We start from the raw sequence: 18,035 nt of genomic DNA, 5'->3' as shown, positions 1-18,035 counted from the left end.
ACCAAAGAACATTTCTAACCTCCTAATACAATGACAGCATATCCAACCTATCCAGCAGCACTTATGCATCCTGTGAAGTGTAGCCAGTCTGCTGATCTTGACCGTCCTCAAATCAGTGACAGATTAAGTGTTTCTCTGAAGTGCATCTCAGCATCAGTTATTAATTGACTGGTGTCCACTTCTTCTCCCTGATCACTGCCAAGAGTCAAACTGGTGATCCTGAAGTACTTGCTTTTCATCTTTTGGAGTTGGCTGCAATCAGATGATGTAGAACTTTAAGATCTGGCTTGTATAGAAAAATGCAACTTCTGATCTCTTTCACCTTTCATTTTTGAATGATTTTTTTCTTGAGCCACTGTTACAGATATCATCATAATTGTGCCACGGAGTGGAAGATTAACAACTAGAATAGAGAAGTAAAATATGTAAACTGTGTGCAAATGCGATGAACCAGTCCTCCAAGGATGCTTCTTAAATGGTGTTGCAAAGAAAAGGTGCCAGGAAGCACAGAAGAGACTACATGTCTCTGACCCGATATTGTGGGTGAAAGTGGTCATTTCTTTCCACGCAGGTTTTGTTCGAAAGCCTTTAATCTTCTGACGGATAGTCATAAATGAGTAAATAGGACTCAGCTGAATGGTGTTAAAGATTAACAAGACAAGGGCCATGAAATGTCAATTAGGGCAAAATAAAACAGGCGGGAAGTGAATAAAAGAAAGTCAATGAAAGTGAGAGATATCTCTATATATTCAGTGGCGAGAAATATTCATGGTAAAAGAAGTAATCTGCTACTGGCATATTTTATACATTGTCTTTAAATATCACATTGTCTTTAGGAATATACTGTGTTACATTGTGTTTGAATAAATACATATGGTGCCCTTTTCACCTGAACTAGTAAAGTAACTGTAGTGTAATTTTTAATTGTTTCCTTTCACTGATGAAGAGGAAACAAAACAAGCACAAATCAGGTCTCAACCTTAATTGGGTTATGTTAGAGAAATGCTGTAGAAGCTTCTTTTAACAGTATGATTTCAAGAAAAAAAACGAGCTAAAATTGAGCCTTGGTTTAAAATGACTCCCCTACCCCTTTTTTTTCTGTGTCAGTAAGTTTTACTTGGCATTCATTCTTTCCTCCGATGCTCGCCTCTTCCAGCCCTGTCTCCATCCTCTCCCTCCCCCTCCTCCTCTTACTCCTCCTCCTTTCATGCTTTGTTGTGCTTTTATTATTATTTTTTTCCTCCCTTGTTTTTGGGGTTGCTCTATGTGATGTTAGAGTGGTGAATGTCTGCAAGCACGCTCAGTTCCTTGGCAAATAAAAGGTGTGGGTGTGTGGTTGCCAATCAAGGACTACTCCTTCTCTTTATTCCTTCAGGGTTTGTCTTAGAAACAGCTCTCAGATGCAAAACTCAAACAGAGGGAATGAATAATTAGCCTCCCAAATTTTGCTTGAATCAGTAACTAGGTCGCTGGCTGACACATGTCTCAATAGGGAATAAGTTTGTTGAAAGAGGGGGACCTATGGAGGTTATAAGAGGCCCCTGAAGGAATGCTGCTTCACCTAGTGAGAGGGACTTAAAGAGGCTGAAAGGCAGAGCGAAGACTCATGCATTTGATTTTTTTTTTCCCCGTCTGGCTTAGGCTGGTGAAAAAGTGAGTCACATGTGGAAAGCAGCAATTTGATGATAGCAAAAAAAAAAAAAAAGAAATAAAAAATCATGAACAAAAATAAGAGGGGAGGAGGGACGGGAAGACTGGGAAGAGGAGGAGGGAGGGGAAGGACAAGGCAGGGATGTAGTGAGAGAGAAGAGGTAAGGGAATGTGTGTGTCTGTTTGACGGGAATTCATGCTTCAAAGAGAAGAAAAGAGTTGGTTTGTTCTGAGGAAGAGAAGAACATCTGCAATTTCTCTTTAGGCAGTTAGTTATGCCGTTGGTGTTCTGCACATGTTTCTATTTCTTGTTTTTTTTATTTGCTGTGTTGCCAGAAAAAAAAAAAGAAGCATACACATATTTTGAAAATCGATCATTTCACACCTCCTGTTCACATCCCTCTCATCTCAAATCTGTGAGAAAGGATCAGTCTGTTCTCCTCAGCTGTGACTGTTTATAACAGGGTGGACTTGCAAATTCATTTGGCAAAGACGAAGAAAACATGATTTTGTTGGGGAGAAACTTTACTCTTAGACTTTTCCTTAACAGAGAGGGCAGATCCACACGAGGAGAGGAGGGAAAATGAGCTAAGCAACAAAAACTGGGGAAAAAATTGCCTCAGTCATGTTTACTTGTCTGTAAATTTGTGGGGAAGGATGGAGAATCTCTGATTTCCCTCCTCCTTTTCTTCTCTCCTCCCCTTGTGGGCTGTAAGGGTGTGGCCCGTGACCCCCTGACCCCACACTGTGGATGTGTGTCTATACATGTGTGTGTGTGTGTGTGTGTGTGTGTGTGAGAGAGAGAAAGATGTGATGGCAGGACTGTAGTTTCCCAGCTGCACAGAGAAGGGGTAGGAGTGCACTCTTTTCCCTTCACAAGCTTTCAGTTTTGAAAGAAAAGCCACAAACTGAAAGAATGAGAGCTTTGTGTGTGTTTGTGTGTGTCTGAGAGAGAAAAAGGGAGAGCAAAAAGAGATGAAGAGACAAACTGAGGGACAGACAAAGAAAAGGGAGTTTTATGTGAGAGAAGAGAGGTCACGAGGGAATCAGAAAGTTAAGAGTATCTAAAATGTTCATGGCTGCAGCAATTAAAAAAGTGTGAAACACAGTTTAGGGGTGGAGGGAAGAAGGAAATGAGAGAGAGGATGACTTCTCTACTTGGCTGAGAGGTTAACAAAATCTATGTTTTTTTCATCACTATTTTGCCTGCACAGCTTTTCATAAAGGTAAGCTGTGTCATGGAGCTGCTCTTTGTATTTAAAGCAGGGGTAGCAAGAAACCTGGAAAAACAAAAGAAACCACAGCTTCATAAATAAAGAATTGGAGAAATAGAGCCCTCTAGCCTCTCTGCAGTCTGTGCACTCTTACCACAGTGTTTGCTGTGAAACATTAAGATATGGATCTGTGGTTTGAAAAACTGTAAAAAGGAAACTTTCCACTCTGAAGACAGGGGTTTGTGTCTCGTGTGGGATCTTCATTTTTTTTCATTTCGTATCATTGTACGTTCTTACACTTTTACTCACAACTGTTTATTTTCTATTTCAGTCATTTGTGTTTTGGGCTTTTCACACCAGGCTGACAGTCGGCCATCAGGAGCGTCTGTGAACGTTTCTCTTGTCTTTTTCGGGGGGGTAATGCGTGGTTAACTGGCGTGCCCGTGTGTTGGCGTCGTTGTAGTCAGTTGTGCGCCTCACAATTTTTGAAAAAAAAAAACCCAGAAAGAGCAGCACGTATTAGTGATTTAGATGGACCAAAACCCAAGAAGGTGCAACTATTGTAAATGTTAGAAAAACCTCAAAAAACATCTAAAAGTAGAACAGGGAAGTTTAAACTGTAATTATGCCAGTGTATGCATATTTTACATCCTGTACAACTCCCTCTGTACAACCTACTGTTTAAGAAGAAAACTGCAGCATCTCCAGTGACTGAGGCACTGGTACAATCCGTTTTGAAGTCACAAAATCCCATCTGTTGCTTCTGTTGGACCCCGTCGAAGTCCTTTTGGACCTACTAAATTGTTCAATGTGTTGAATTAGCATCAGATGTGTCAGTGAGTGACATTAGTCTGATTGGCTGTTTAATGTTGCGAATGAACTCAGTAGTACATTATTTCAATGTTAACTGTGCTATTTTTTGATACACCATCTGCCCATGTGCTAGACCCACTTAAAACCCATAAGAACCCAGGTCCATTTTTCCATAGAGAAAAATGATAAAACAGACTAAATGGACCTAAATGGCTCACATTTCTGAAAAAAATTTCAAGTATCACTACCAAGTGTCAAAGATTTGTATTGTTACATATAACTTTGCCAGTTTGCCCTGTGATGGACTGGCGACCTGTCCAGGCTGTACCCTGTCTCTCGCCCAATGACAGCTAGGATAGTCTCCAGCTCCCCTGCGACCCTAAATTGGAATAAGCGGGTATAGAAAATGGATGGACATTGCTCATTTTTTGTCAATTAATTTTATTCATTAGTTTTTTACACCTCTGTCACCATGGGTCCTTATGGGTCAATCCAATTCAGGGTCATTAGACAAACGGTACACTGGACACGCACACTCACACCCGCTCGTTGTTCAATTTAGAATCACCAACTAACTTAGCAAACATGTTTTTGGATGGTGGGAAGAAGGTGGAGTTCCCGGAGAGAACCCATGCATGCATGGGCAGATTTGAGCGAGATTTGAACCTGGAACCGTCTTGCTGTGAGACAACAGTGGAAACCAACACACCAGCCCTATTTTTCAATACATGAAGCTCATATAAATTATAGAAGCATAAACGTTTAAAGTGATCCATGGGATGAGTTTGTTTAAGCAGAACTCCAGGCTTTTGAGTCCACAGAAACCACAAAAAAAAACTCCACCAAAGAATGAGACCTTTTGAGCAGGCATACACTGCATGGTGGAGGTAAAAGTTGGAAGTCTTTTTTTGTTGTGCGTTCTAGTACAACACAGGTTTCTCGTTGTTGGTTTAGTGTATTGGAGCCATTTACTTTTGGCACTGACAAGATGCAGAACTGTTATTATGGATTTTTTTTTTCAGTGATGCCGAAAAAAAGAGACTGAGAGAGAATCCTGCCTCAGTTTTTAGTAACAGATAAAGATAGACGTTCCTCAGCCTTGAGGTGGCTCTTGAACTTCACCAACCTTTATCATGATAATTCGGAAGTACGATGAACAGACTGTCTGTGGCACCTACAAGAGCAGCTTCACTCAGCTTTGCTCACACAAATGCAAGATTAATGTTTGAGATAGGCATATAGATCGCGAGCAGATGTTAATGCAGCCTCAGGCTGACAGTTGGGCACCCACAACGCACTTTGGTTTCACATTCTTCTCCATTATTCAGCTGACAGTCTTGTCCACACTAGCCTATGCACAATTAAAACGTAAAAGCATCTGATCATAGGGAGTTCAGTCGGTCACACCAAATCACTCTGATGGCATAATAGAGGTAAGTATTTGATTTGGTAAGCTGTATGAAATGTGTTGTCCGTGTTGAGGCTTTAATGACTGTTGGTGGCATTGGGTTTTACAAATCACAAATATCTTTTATGTTTAGTTTACATTTGACCTGTGAACATGTCATATGTAAAAAGATAAATACAAAAAACAAGAGCGCATTGAAAGCTTAAAAGGAGACATCATCATTTTTTAATACAAATAGATAGATATGAGCTGCTCCCCTACATATCATCTATCAGTCGGATGAAAGGTCTGTTTTTTTTTTTTTTTTTTTGCTTAAGGGCAAAAGTATTATGCAGTGCAGATTAAATTAAAAAAATACTGACCAAAGGGATGAAGTTTGATGAGATTAAACTTTTAGATGAATTACTGAGGACTAAATGGTATGAATACAGTTGTTGTCTCCCTCAATTTCCTTTTTGAAGATGAGCCAGCTTCCTTTGATATCTTCCGTTAGCGAGGCCTCTCAGCCTGCATCAAGTGACTCCAACGGCCAAATTGATTTTTTCCCATGGCGTTTTCATCACAAGCAAAGGAATGCTGATTTTGTTGCAGAAACCAGACAATCGATGTCTTCACAACGGGCTGCTATTCTCCTCCAGGGTCTCCATCCATTTGTTAAAACAATTAGCAGCCATGAGAACAACATCTTTTGGATAATGAAAACATCCGCATATTGTCCAGGAGCCTCTTCTGTCTATGGAATACTTAAACATAAGCAAGGAAAACAGATCGAATTCTCTTGTAGCCGTATAGTTTATTCAGCGAAGTTTTGCAGTTTATTCAAAATGCTGTCGGTATTCATACAGATATGAACCAAATACAATTGCAAAACATGTCTACTGAGGGTATTGTATGAGAAATCAGCTTCTGACTTCATAATTTTCTTGCAATGCATAATTAATTTACAGTATGTTTGACATGTTTGAATAGCCTTTCTTCGCTGGATAATTTAATGGGGGTGGTGCCACATTAACCAGCTGCTGCTCCTGGTTAAGTCAAAAATGAACAAATGTGAATCAAGATTCAGTTCCATTTTATCTGATGTGCTCATTAGAATAGATTGATTGCTGCCATTTGAACAGTTTTACCCTTACAGGATGTTTGACTACTGTGACATATTAGATTCAGTAAGATGGATAGTGACACGATGATGTCACAGAGCAGATATATTTGCTGACTGACTGTTTTGACTTTCTAAACATTGATCTCAGCAGCACAGTGAAAGACTCCACTTAAAAATGTGTCCTCTCAGTATAAGTGCTACAAGGGTCAGACAAGGATCAACACAGACACCAAATAAATGAACTGCCATTTGGTCTGCCTGCGAAGAGAGGAAAACTATCTATCTCTCCTTATCTTTGCGTGAGAGCCTTGCCATCAGTCTGACTCTTTCGTTTCTCCTCCAGCGGCAGTCAGGAAGCCCTGTGGAGTCCTGCAAAGAGTTTCAATAGCTGCCCTGCCTCCCACCTCGAGACCCATTAACTTCTAATGAGGTGCTCAAGTGTCTGTGGCATAAACACAAGGGTCAACATACAGGAAAGGTCTCTTTTTACATTGCTAACTCCACCACTCTGGGAGCCACTTATGTGATTAATGATAACCTGTGCTTATGTTTTAATCAGCAAATGATTCATTTTAATATGCATTCATTGCGCTGCAATTGAGATGCTATTATTCACAAGAAAACAAAAGTTACATTCACTTTTCAGCCTCCCACTTCACAAATGCTCTCTTTGTTTTTGAATGTTTGTCAATATCTTTCCCTGATGTTGTATTATGGGCTAAACTGAGTATGAACAATATTCTCACACAGTCGGTAAAAATGATGAGTTCCAAGTGTTAAACAAGTATCAACAGAATCACGTCCATGTCAGAATGAACAGAATAAGAAAAGAAAAGGAGCTCAGAGGTTTTGAAGATTTGGGAGTTTCAGCTCTGGTATCTCTTGATGGTTTTTAATATTTTCTAGTGACTTCCTGTGATTTTGAGGGGTGGGGGGTTGGGGTGATAAGTCTATCCGTGTGTCCAACATCCTCACATGTTTAGACCACCACTGGGGAGGCTCATGAACAGATGCTTACATTAGTAGAAAACTGTAAATACAAGTCTTCCTCATCTCATTTAGCTGAAATAAACTGTTTCTGTTACTTTCCTGTGTACTCGGAAAAAACAGGGTTAATTCTGAGATGGCATACTTGGCTACTGAAACAAATTCTGGGTGACACTTCATATATATTGCACTTTATGAACTCGTAATTGTGAGGATAATACACACTAGTAGGATAATTATAGGCATCAGTCAGGTAAAGAACAAACAGAAATTACAACACTAACACCTCAACTTGGAATATGCAGTTATCTGAAAAAGTCAAGTTGCTTTAATACAGAGGAAAACCCAAAGAATGTGAAGGACATCTGAAAATACTTTCAAACATCAGTCCAATTCAGTAAAATCCAGATGGAATATTAGATTCAAGTCAACAGAATTTAAAGGAATAATTTGGCATTTGATGGAAACTGTCTTTTTCTAACTTTATTGAGGTTTGGCAGAGAAACTGATGCTTTAGTCTGATTATTTTCATTCAATTTTTGAGTTTTGTTATGTGCTGAAATCCAAGAAGCTAATTGTGAATATGTGAGTCACAGAGACAGAAGTGTTTTCATGACAGTGCGAGCAAAACAATTCAGACACCACATTCTGTTCATTTATTTACTTCTCATTGACCTCTGGGAAAACACTCAGCAAACATCCATCCCAGACACCAAAAGATTTTTGGTATCCGTGAATGAGTGTGTTTGCTGAGTGAAATCTCAAATAATGTAAGAACTTGAGATAATTCTGATGACTTTTCACTGCACTGTTTGCTTTTTTTTATTTCTATGGACTCCACACTTTTTCACTTTCATTGTCATGCAGCAATAATTTTTTTCTCTATGTTTCTATCTCTCTCAGCCTTTCACTTTGAATGTTGCCTCAGGTGCACCTTGCATTGCTTTTCGTATATATACCAGTACATGTGTCAAGACTCTGTGCACACATTCACACAGCATTTTTATTGCAGGTTATATTAGAGACTTGAGTTATCTCATTTTGCTTATGATGTTTACATAATAGCCCTAGCTCGCTCCTCTTCAGTCTCTCTGATTACACCACTGACTCGACATTAATACAGTAAACATCCTTAAATTATAAATTACGCTGTCGACATGCTCTTCCTAATAACAAACTCTGGAATCACTCACAGCATCACTCCAAATTGGTGCTGAAGTAACTAGTGAGATGATAAATAAATTAAGGCGCTTCTGTCATTTTTGTTTATTGAATTAAACATGAATTGAAAAAAAAAAAACTGACAAATGAAGAAATATGCAGAAGAAGCCAATTAACGGTTACTAATTAAATATGAACATAGGCACGGAGTGATGTGTGGTGTTTGTCTTGTTTACTTGATGAGAAACTTGAGCTGTAAGCAGCTGGTATTTTTGTGTTGGTACGATGATGCAACCTTGTGCATTGTGTGATTATTCTTTCATGTTTACAATAATTAATTTTCTTCCCAATTTCCTATATGCCCATGATAATTGCGCTCCCTCTTTAGTCTATAAAATATCTTTGTGCATGGAGAGGCTAACTCTTCAGAGAATAATCTCCTGTTATCCTTGCCGTTTTGTTCCAGCTGACATGTATACACGAGCACAACAAACCACATGTTTACACTTCTTATTAACTCCTCCTCATCCTCTTACTCTTCTCATTTCTATGCTTTTTGCATGCTTGCAAACTTCTCTCCTGGTTGTAGTATTCCAGCCTTATCTCATGAAATAACGTACCAATAACACAATAAGTTTGTGGTTTTTATTAATACACATGTGGTGTTTTTTGGATGTGCTGTGAAGGCAAGGTCAAAGCACAGCAAATGGATTGATATTGTACCATTCGATGTTTGATTCAATACTTTATATAGAACATAAAACAAAGTGTGCAAGAAAAAAAGTTCTGAAAAAAAAGTAAAGTAAAAAGTAAATTTAATAACCTGTTCTGCTATTTTATTGTGTGCAAAAAAAATTGAAATGCCTATTGATAAAATAAAAAATATGCCTTAGGTAACATTCACCTTTGGAATGCCATACGAACATGTTGAGTATTCACACCAAGTCATTGTGTGCAGCAGAACGTCATGTTTTGTAGCAATAATAATAAAGGCAATGCAAAAGCTGACAATCCTTGTAAATTAAGGAACCCATATTATGCTTATTTAGAAGTTTTACTTGAATAAGAAGGTCCACACTGCTGCAGAACCCTCTGCCTGAAACACTGTTTTAGACTCAGTCTCTTTGGTTCCGTGCAACAAACCATTGAGTGTGTCAGATTAGGGGAGATTGCCATAATAAAATAAAGATATTCTACTGGGTTTTCGATGTGCCAAATGCCAGGAGTATATGAACAGTGCATGAAGACTTTCCTGCTTTATAACTTCGTGGACCTTTTAAATGGATGAAAAGATATACAACTCTCTGAAGGAAAAGGAAAAAACATGAAATATACTCTCCAAAGCTGTAACTTGATATATCCTGTGCATATGCCTGCAAATTTACATTCACTGCAAGTTATGAAGCACTTTTCCAAAATTCGTCCTCACAAAGTTTCTATTTGGGCTTTATTCCCTTCTTTCCCTGTCAAATTCCCCTACTCACAGAGCCAGTGGTAATACAACAAAGTGTTGTGAATTCAGTGCAAAGAAGTAACGAGGGGAAGTGGTGTAAGGGAATAGTGAGAGCTGCTGTGTTGACATAGCCTGGATGTGTGCCAGCCATCCGTTCTTACCCTCCACTTTGACCTCAGCTGAGGAGAGGTGGGGCTTTTCTGGCTGCAACTTGACTCCACCGGTCCAAGTGGTGCTGTCAAGAGAAAGAAATGGCCAAAACCATTTAGACAGATAAAGGAGTTACATGCTCGATTCAAGCAGGAATATGCTGTAGTTATTTTTATGGGCTTAGGTTATATGAAAACACAAGCTCATGGCACAGCTCTCACAACCCGGTCCCTTCTCTTGCCTCTTTGCCTGACTCACCCCCACAACTATGCAAGCAACTCCAGCTCAGTCACCTAATTGATTCCAGATTTCCCCCCTCATCCCTGCACTCTCCAAGCCTCCTGCTCCTCCTCCTCGCTGTCACCGCTGCCCTTCGTTCTCTCCATCACTCTTGGCCTTCTGGGTCTCAGTGTCTACCATATATGCATTCATCTTGTCACCATTATTTATATGCACTCCAAATTCCTATGCATAAGCATGTTTGAAAGTGTCGTTAATGCAGTTTTTTTTAATACCCCCCTATGAGGCAATAGGCCTTTTTCATATGGAGAAAAAAAGGTACATTGACAGCATTATTGCCCCATCAGCTTGACTTAATCATGTAAAAAGCTTATAGGCGATTATTGCCGTGGCCTACCATGTAGTTTGATATCAAACAACATAAAATAGTTGTGGACCCTGTGATGGACTGGCGACCTGTCCAGGGTGTACCTGGGATAGGCTTCAGCCTCCCTGCGACCCTGAATTGGATTAAGCGGGCATAGAAAATGGATGGATGAAATAGTTTTATTGAAACAACATGTAAGGAAAAAGAAAATAATTTTCTGTGCCAATTTAGGTGAAGATAGATTTAAGTAAAACATTTGAAAAAAAATCTTAAAATTGATTGAAAAAAATGATTAAAGAAAATTGATTTAAAAATCAAAAGATGCAGCAGACTCAATGTGACACATTTTGTCTGATTGGCTGTGATGGAGGAATTCTTTTCTAATTTAAGATCCATGTGATAAAAGTTTTGAGGCTTAGTCTGACTGCTGCCACCTGTGCTAATCTAACATTGGAGGCTAGGAAAACGTTTGGCCTGTGCAAAACATTTTGAACATTTTAATAAAACCCAACACAATGAGAAATACTGAATAGAGATGTTGCAGTGCACATTAAACTCAGCTTGGTCCAAGATGATTCATTTATCAGAGTTTTGAAAATGGGGCTAATTGATGTGTTAGATTGCTCATGATCTCATTATGACACTTGGTGAGAAGAATCAGAGGAGTGTAGTTCCAATCAGTGCTTGATTGCAAAGCATTTTGCCATGTGTTTCAGAGTTATCACAGACTCCAATAGGCAGAAAATAGCACAAAAAAATGTAGATACAAGTTGGTTGCCTGCATGGCTTCACTGCTTGGCCCTGACTTCAAGGCTGTAACCAGAAGTTGTAAATATAACCTGTTCCACGGTGAATTAGATGGAATGTGAGTCATTGTGCCTGTATTTTAGAGGCCATGAAAATTTGTAATCTGTTAAATTCAAAAGCCCACAATAGTTCCTGTTTATCACCCTCTGATCTTTGCAGTGCCAGTAGTGTGTGGACATGGCAGCTCATCTGTTGAGAGAATGTGTGGCCTAATGTCACACGGGTGGGTAAATGAGCTATAAAAGAAATCCTTTTTCTTTGATGCAATATCAACATGTGAGCATGGCTGTTCGAGTAAATTCACTCAGGGTGGAAATTCAAAGCATGCTAAGCGGCAAACAGTATTGAGGGAAACAAGCAAGAGGTGACCAATGTTAGATTTTCCAAACATCTTTGCAACTGGTGCTCCATTTCAGGCACATTACATAATAACTTCTTCCTGCAGAAATATTTTTTACTTTCTTTTATTTCTTTAAAAATACAGATATGTCTGAACTGTTACAAGGCAGGACACCTGTTTCTACCATTTGAACTGCATAAAAGGCGCCATCCGATGCCAAGTCTTTATGGGATCTTACACGCAACGTATTTAACTGACCTTGTCTGATGTGTAACTTGTTCATGCGTGAGGTGAGGTTTTTCCTATTATTCGGCTTCTGATCAAAAACAGGAAAGATCAGCAGTAACAGCTTCAGTTCCCATCCTTTTATCAGATAGATACAAATGAGCACAGGTTTTTTTTTTATTCCTTTTATTTTTTTCACAGGTTTGGACAAAGAGTGGGCTCAAACAGAGAAACAGCTTTTGTTAAAGAGAGCAAAACTCAGTACAGTTATGTAACCACCGTACTGTGTGAAATTGATCCTGAAGAGAAACATTGACCAAACGGGATAACTATACTCAAAAAGCCAACAGCAAGACTAATGGTTCCATGGAAAATTGTAGAAAATCTGATGACAAACATTAATGTATTTTCAACACAGTTGATGCCTTTATATTCATTTATGGTAGCAACAGGTTCATGAATCACTTCATAAGATAAGCTGTGATGGTTTGAATGTAATCCAAAGATGGAACTTGAGAAATATCAAACTAGTAGTTGTAGCTGATGGATTAGTGCCCTCTTCCTGTCTGTGTTCTATGCTTTCAGCTTCATGATGCTCATCCAAATCAATTTTAAATAGAAAGTCAGTTTCTAAATAAGAAATTACATTGGAGCGGGGATAGCAACCGATAGTCTGATTTAGGGTAATGTATGATTTAATTTAGGATTCTAACGTTGAACTCCACCATCTAAAAGACCAAGTAACAGCAGACTTCAAACAGCTATGACACACATCTTTAAGCTCAAGGAACATGCTGCGAATAAGAACTGGCCAGATGTGAAGCAACAGAAAATCTGATATCTCTGCAACCAAATTTTTTTCCAAATATGAGAGAGAATAAGGTATTTCTGACCTTAAAGATCCAAGAACTGAGGACCTTTTGAGTCTATGGTCTTTAGGAATAGGAAAGGTTTGTCAAGCAAATACATCAAACTGGAGTTGCAGCCAAAGAAGATAGATTAAGGGCAGAACAGTGTTGTGGAAATGAAAATTAAGTTCCTCAGTAATAAGTTCAGGCACATGTATAATTCAGCTTTAGAAATTTACAGGATAATTTAGCTGCATGAATCTGGTTCAAATGAAATACTGGTCAGCTCCAGCTAGTCCTGTCACAGTCGTTATTTAATAGTATTATGTATCAATTTATTTCCATATGGATTTACATAGTTTGATCCAGAGGACTCACTAATAGCGTTGACGCCCTCCAAACGATGTTACCCTGCTCTTCCCCTTCTCTTTTGGTCGACGCAAAACACATCTGCAATCTCTCTCTCTCTCTCTCTGTCTCTCTTTTTTTCTTTGACAACAAAGTCCAAAAGACAAACAGAATTATAATTTTTACATCCGTTCCAGTATTTATAGTCAAATTTCATAAGATGGGTGTGTTTTTTTCCTTACATTGTTATTTTAAATTAGTGTCATCAAATACAGAACAACGACAATTAAATCTCTAATTGTAAGTAGTAGTATGACCTTTAATCAGCATCTAAAATTAGAGTAAACAGTCGCAGTTCCACCCGATTAGATTGTTATTAGTCCAGTGTCCATTTGTCATCACTCCTATAGATTTGGTCGATACGAGCCCTCCCCCTTCTCCATGAAGGTTCTCTATTATCATAATTAACTTTGTCTTGAATTTTTATCATTGATAAACAGAAAGCAATTCAGAAAACACTGACGCTATTGTGTGGTTTTTGTATATCTCCACTGATAATATGTCATAATATCAGTGGTTCAATTGTAATCCAAAACATGGTCTTTTCCTACCAGATTAGTCTACTTTTGTTGTCTTACCCCGAACAAGTAGTTTTGAATAATGTTTTCCTTTACCATCCCAGATAATATGGCAATAAGTCCTCTAGTAGAAAACTGGCCACTCTGTCAAATGGTCCCTGTTGTCTTTCTTTACAAGAACACATTTACAAATTACAGTATCTGTTTTGTGGGCCTTGCTGCATAACCTCAGTGCCACATAACCGCCATATAAACAACCAGCATGAATTATAACATAATAACTTATGGCAGCCCCCCCCCCCGGCTTCTTCTTTCTCCTGGAAAAGTGCTGTTTGTATTATTGTGATGTCCATGTGATTATTATATAAAAAATTGGCCTTGCTAGAGATTCGCCATTTGGACACTGCCTCTTACTGTATCACCAAACAGCAGGTCTGGGTTGAAATATTCCCTTCCTTTATCACAAACTGCTTTAATCAGCAATTTATAAGGTTTGCACTAAACTGGTGAAATAAATAAAACTCTAAAAGGTTTGATAGCATTATTGACCTTTATGCAATTACTTTTATGCTGATATATTGTATCATGATACTTACATGCAAACCATACATAATAATACTTTTGTGCTTATGCAAATGCTCACAGTTTCCTGCACTGTTAAGACACCTGAGGGTGTTCATAAACAACCCATATTCATCAGTTTGACTGTAATAAAAGTGTAGTGTGGGCTTTCCTTTACACTGTACAGGTGTGTGTTTATGTCTACAGTTTATCCCACGGCACATAATTTTTATTGTCTTTACACACAACTGCTTAACTGTGTGTGGAAATATGATTTATAGATTGTTTGAATGAAAGTAGCAACTTTTATTTCAAATTGATAAGTTTCATATATATCCTACAAATAGGCAACGACATTTATAGTATGAAAAAACAAAGGTCCCACTTTCAGACAGACAGTTGCCATTGTTCTAATTGTCCTTTGTAATCTAAAACTTTTTGAACCACGTATGAATACATCCATTTTTGGTTTTCCCTGTGTCAATCTTTGCTCTATTCCACTTTCTGCCCATCTGTGCAGCCTTTTAACAGTTTTTCTCTTTTATTGATTAAAGTAGATAAGGCCTCTGAGCTATGTTGGCACGCTGAAGCAATCACGACACACCTACAAATGCGTGCACACATACACGTGTTTACAGTAAAAGAAACCAGCCTCTGCTCAGACATGCAGCAGGGCACTATCAAAGTGGCAGTGAGGGGTTGTGTGACATCCCACGCAAACATTCCCAAGTTAGCTCATATCACACACCTCACAAATGCCGGTGCTATTGATCCAAAACAAATTAACAAATGAAAGAGAGGGAGAGAAAGGTGGAAGGAAAAGTGTGGACCAGGGTCATCATTTGTGAGATGAAGTGTCACAGCTCAGCTCCTTCTCTCCCTCTCAGATCAATAAAATCTTTGTATTTGTTCTCACATTGTAGAAGCACTGAGGGGTCAGTCCCTCTAGTGGTGGGTGACCAATGCAGTCAAGGGATGTAAAAGAGAAAAAGAGAGACAAAGCGAGGGAGATGGAAAGCTGGGGTGAGATGCAGTGGCTGGGAAAGAGAGAAAGAGAGATAGAAGTACAGAGAGAGTGGAAGTGGCGACCCAGTTCCATCACTGCTTGTTTGTGTTTGGGGTGGTGCAGCAGTTAAGAGCATTGTGGCACGAGGATAGGGGGAAGGAAGGTTGTGTGAAAGAAATGTGCATTTGTGAGGATGTAATCTCACTGTGCATACATCATGCAAAGTCAAGCGCAGCCCTTCTCTGTGTTTATGAGTTTCACAGCACACACACTGCTGCGAGGAAAGGGAACTTAAGCACTGCACACGGGCTCTTAATTGATTCTAAAACTACGTCTAATTCATTGATTAGCAGATAACACAATTATTCACCAACCATTTTGCTGAAAAAACAATAGTCAAATCATTTTTGGCTAAAGATCTTTTTCTTGCTTACATTTGGTTGCACAATTGATTGTACATTTTCATTGTTCAATTGTTCAGCCACAACAAAGTCATCAATTATTTGAGAGGAAAACTATCAGCAGTGATTCATACAAGATGCATTCGTGCTGTTCCTCTCATATTGTTATTAGTTCTGAATCATGAGTTAAAAACAAATGGCAAAAAAAAAGAACCTTCCATTTTCAAAATAGCCAATAAAAATGTCAAGTTTTTACAAGTTTTAGAGAAATTTTTCAGCCTAAGTAGAGCCCAGCGTAACATCATTGTGAGTTAGGGAGAATGTTCATGCAGGCCGATACGGCCAGTAATTATGTTCAAACCATATGAAAGCTTTAGTGTTCGGGAGAACAACTGCATGTGAAGGGTAACTATGGTGAAAGAAAGTTGTTGAATTTTTTTTTAGCTATAACTGTGATTCTCTTCTTACCCAACCCAAGTAGTTCGGGTTTCTAACCAAAGGGATGTTATTTTCTAAAGCCAACAAGAGAGTGACACCGCTTCATTGTAACTTGTTGTGTTTACATGTATCTAAGGCAACCGTCAAATTTGGTCGCTATAAAAAGAAAGTGTTTTAGACCTAACCATGATTGTTTTTTAGGTTTTGAACAAACTGGCCTATATGTCCTTCTTAGTTGGAGGACTTTGGGAAATGTTTTTTTTTTCTTTTCAATTTACCATTAAAACATTTTAAAGACTGGAACATTTATTCATTCATTGAGCAAATAAATCAGCAGTTTCATCAACAGTGAGAAGAGACACGAGTCTTAAATTGTTCTCCTTATGAGTTTGTGGTCTAATCACTTGCCGGATTCACTCCTGATTCAGTGTCTTTGACACCAAAAAATAACCCCAAAATCGAAAAAAATCTATTTCTAAAAGGTCTAAAAATGTACAAATTCCACAGAGGGAAAAAACTTGTAAGACACAGGATTCCCATAGGATTTGATGGAATTCTCACATATAAAAGTACATGTATGTAAAAATGAGGCATAAGTACACCTGTTTCTTTTAAAAGACAATTCAGCATTGAAAATGAAACAAAATTGATGGGCCTTTAATACTTAATGCAAGATTTACGTAGACCTCCGTACGTGAGCTGAATGCATATCGATATAAAAAAGACCACGGTTGATTACATTCAGTTCCCTTGAAGTATTTTAGACATCATGCACTTCCTTGTTGCTCAGGCTCTGATGAATGATGGATCGTGATGCCATAAAGCCCTATTGCACTTAGCAGGGCATTTAGTGTTTACGGCATGCTTCTCCCTTGGGCCATCTGTGTTCTTCTTCTGATAAACTGGCAGCAAAATTCAAAACGTAGTGGTTACTGGCTGACTGTTGGTGAAATGTCAGTTTCATGGTGTGTCTTGCAGCCCTTTGGGATATCGCTGCTTTAAAATATCTGATAAATGTTTTATTTCACACTCTATTTTTCTGTATTTATAGTAATTGTGTGGCGTTGCGTGCACATGCTCATGTGGATGCCTGACCTTGATTTCTTGCTACAGCGATTTGTCACACCTTGTGTTGATGTGGTGCAGTGAGCTGGCTCTTTGACAACTACACTATAAACATGAGTGTCTAATGTGGACTGTGTGTTTTCAGGCTCCTAAAAATATGCTGCTGTCTATTGAGATTTGTATTACACTCTGTATACTGCCAGAGTTGAGAGAGCAAATGTAGAAAGGTTCCTTTGAGTCCTCTCAAAGTCATGCGGTTAAGTTTGGTCGGCTTTTGGGTGGAAGTGCTCGAAGGAAGCAGGGGTGAGGAGTCAGTGACATAGTTTTAGAGTAAAAGGGGTCTGGAGCGTGCTGCTGAGCTGCCCATGAGGGAGTGAATGAAGATGGCTGGTAGAGAGGTGAGAGAGTTGTTGAGGAATAAAAAAAAAGTTGCATGATTTTTAAAAGCAGGAGAAAGAAGGAGACAGTGTGAGCTAATGAGCTGGATTTTCTGGAGACTTGGCATTCTGCTCATGGTGCTCGCTGTATCTCTCTCCGCTGTGGAAGAGCTGGCTAGAAAGAGCTTCCTGTCTGAGCCCTGAAGCAGGAGTAAATGAGGGGTGGGTGGGAGGGGGGAAGGGGGGGTGGCGGCGGTGGCGGAGGGATGTTGGAACAGAGGAAGGAGGAGAAGGGGGGGGGGGGGGCAGGAGGGACCAGTGTTGAAATTGAATGCCAGGGCGCCATGTTCTCACCGCCAGCGTTTCCATGGTTACAGGGTAATTCTGGCGAGTAAGGAAATTTCATTCACTCTGGTATGAAGGAGAAGAAGAAAAAAAACAGGAGGGAAATATCAACAAAGCAACAGAGGAGGGGAAACGAATACACCCCCCCCCC

At 39.1% G+C, this 18,035-nt stretch overlaps 1 protein-coding gene across 5 annotated transcripts in view; it reads left to right on the top strand.

Annotated features, from left to right (window-relative positions):
* The window catches only part of LOC142372383 (mediator of RNA polymerase II transcription subunit 13-like), an 84,885-nt gene that overhangs the window by 33,130 nt on the left and 33,720 nt on the right, over positions 1-18,035 (top strand). The window lies entirely within an intron of this gene.

The sequence above is a fragment of the Odontesthes bonariensis genome, chromosome 22 (assembly GCF_027942865.1).
Source record: "Odontesthes bonariensis isolate fOdoBon6 chromosome 22, fOdoBon6.hap1, whole genome shotgun sequence".
In the NCBI taxonomy this organism is placed as follows: domain Eukaryota; kingdom Metazoa; phylum Chordata; class Actinopteri; order Atheriniformes; family Atherinopsidae; genus Odontesthes; species Odontesthes bonariensis.
This window is presented reverse-complemented; position numbering and strand designations above follow the sequence as displayed.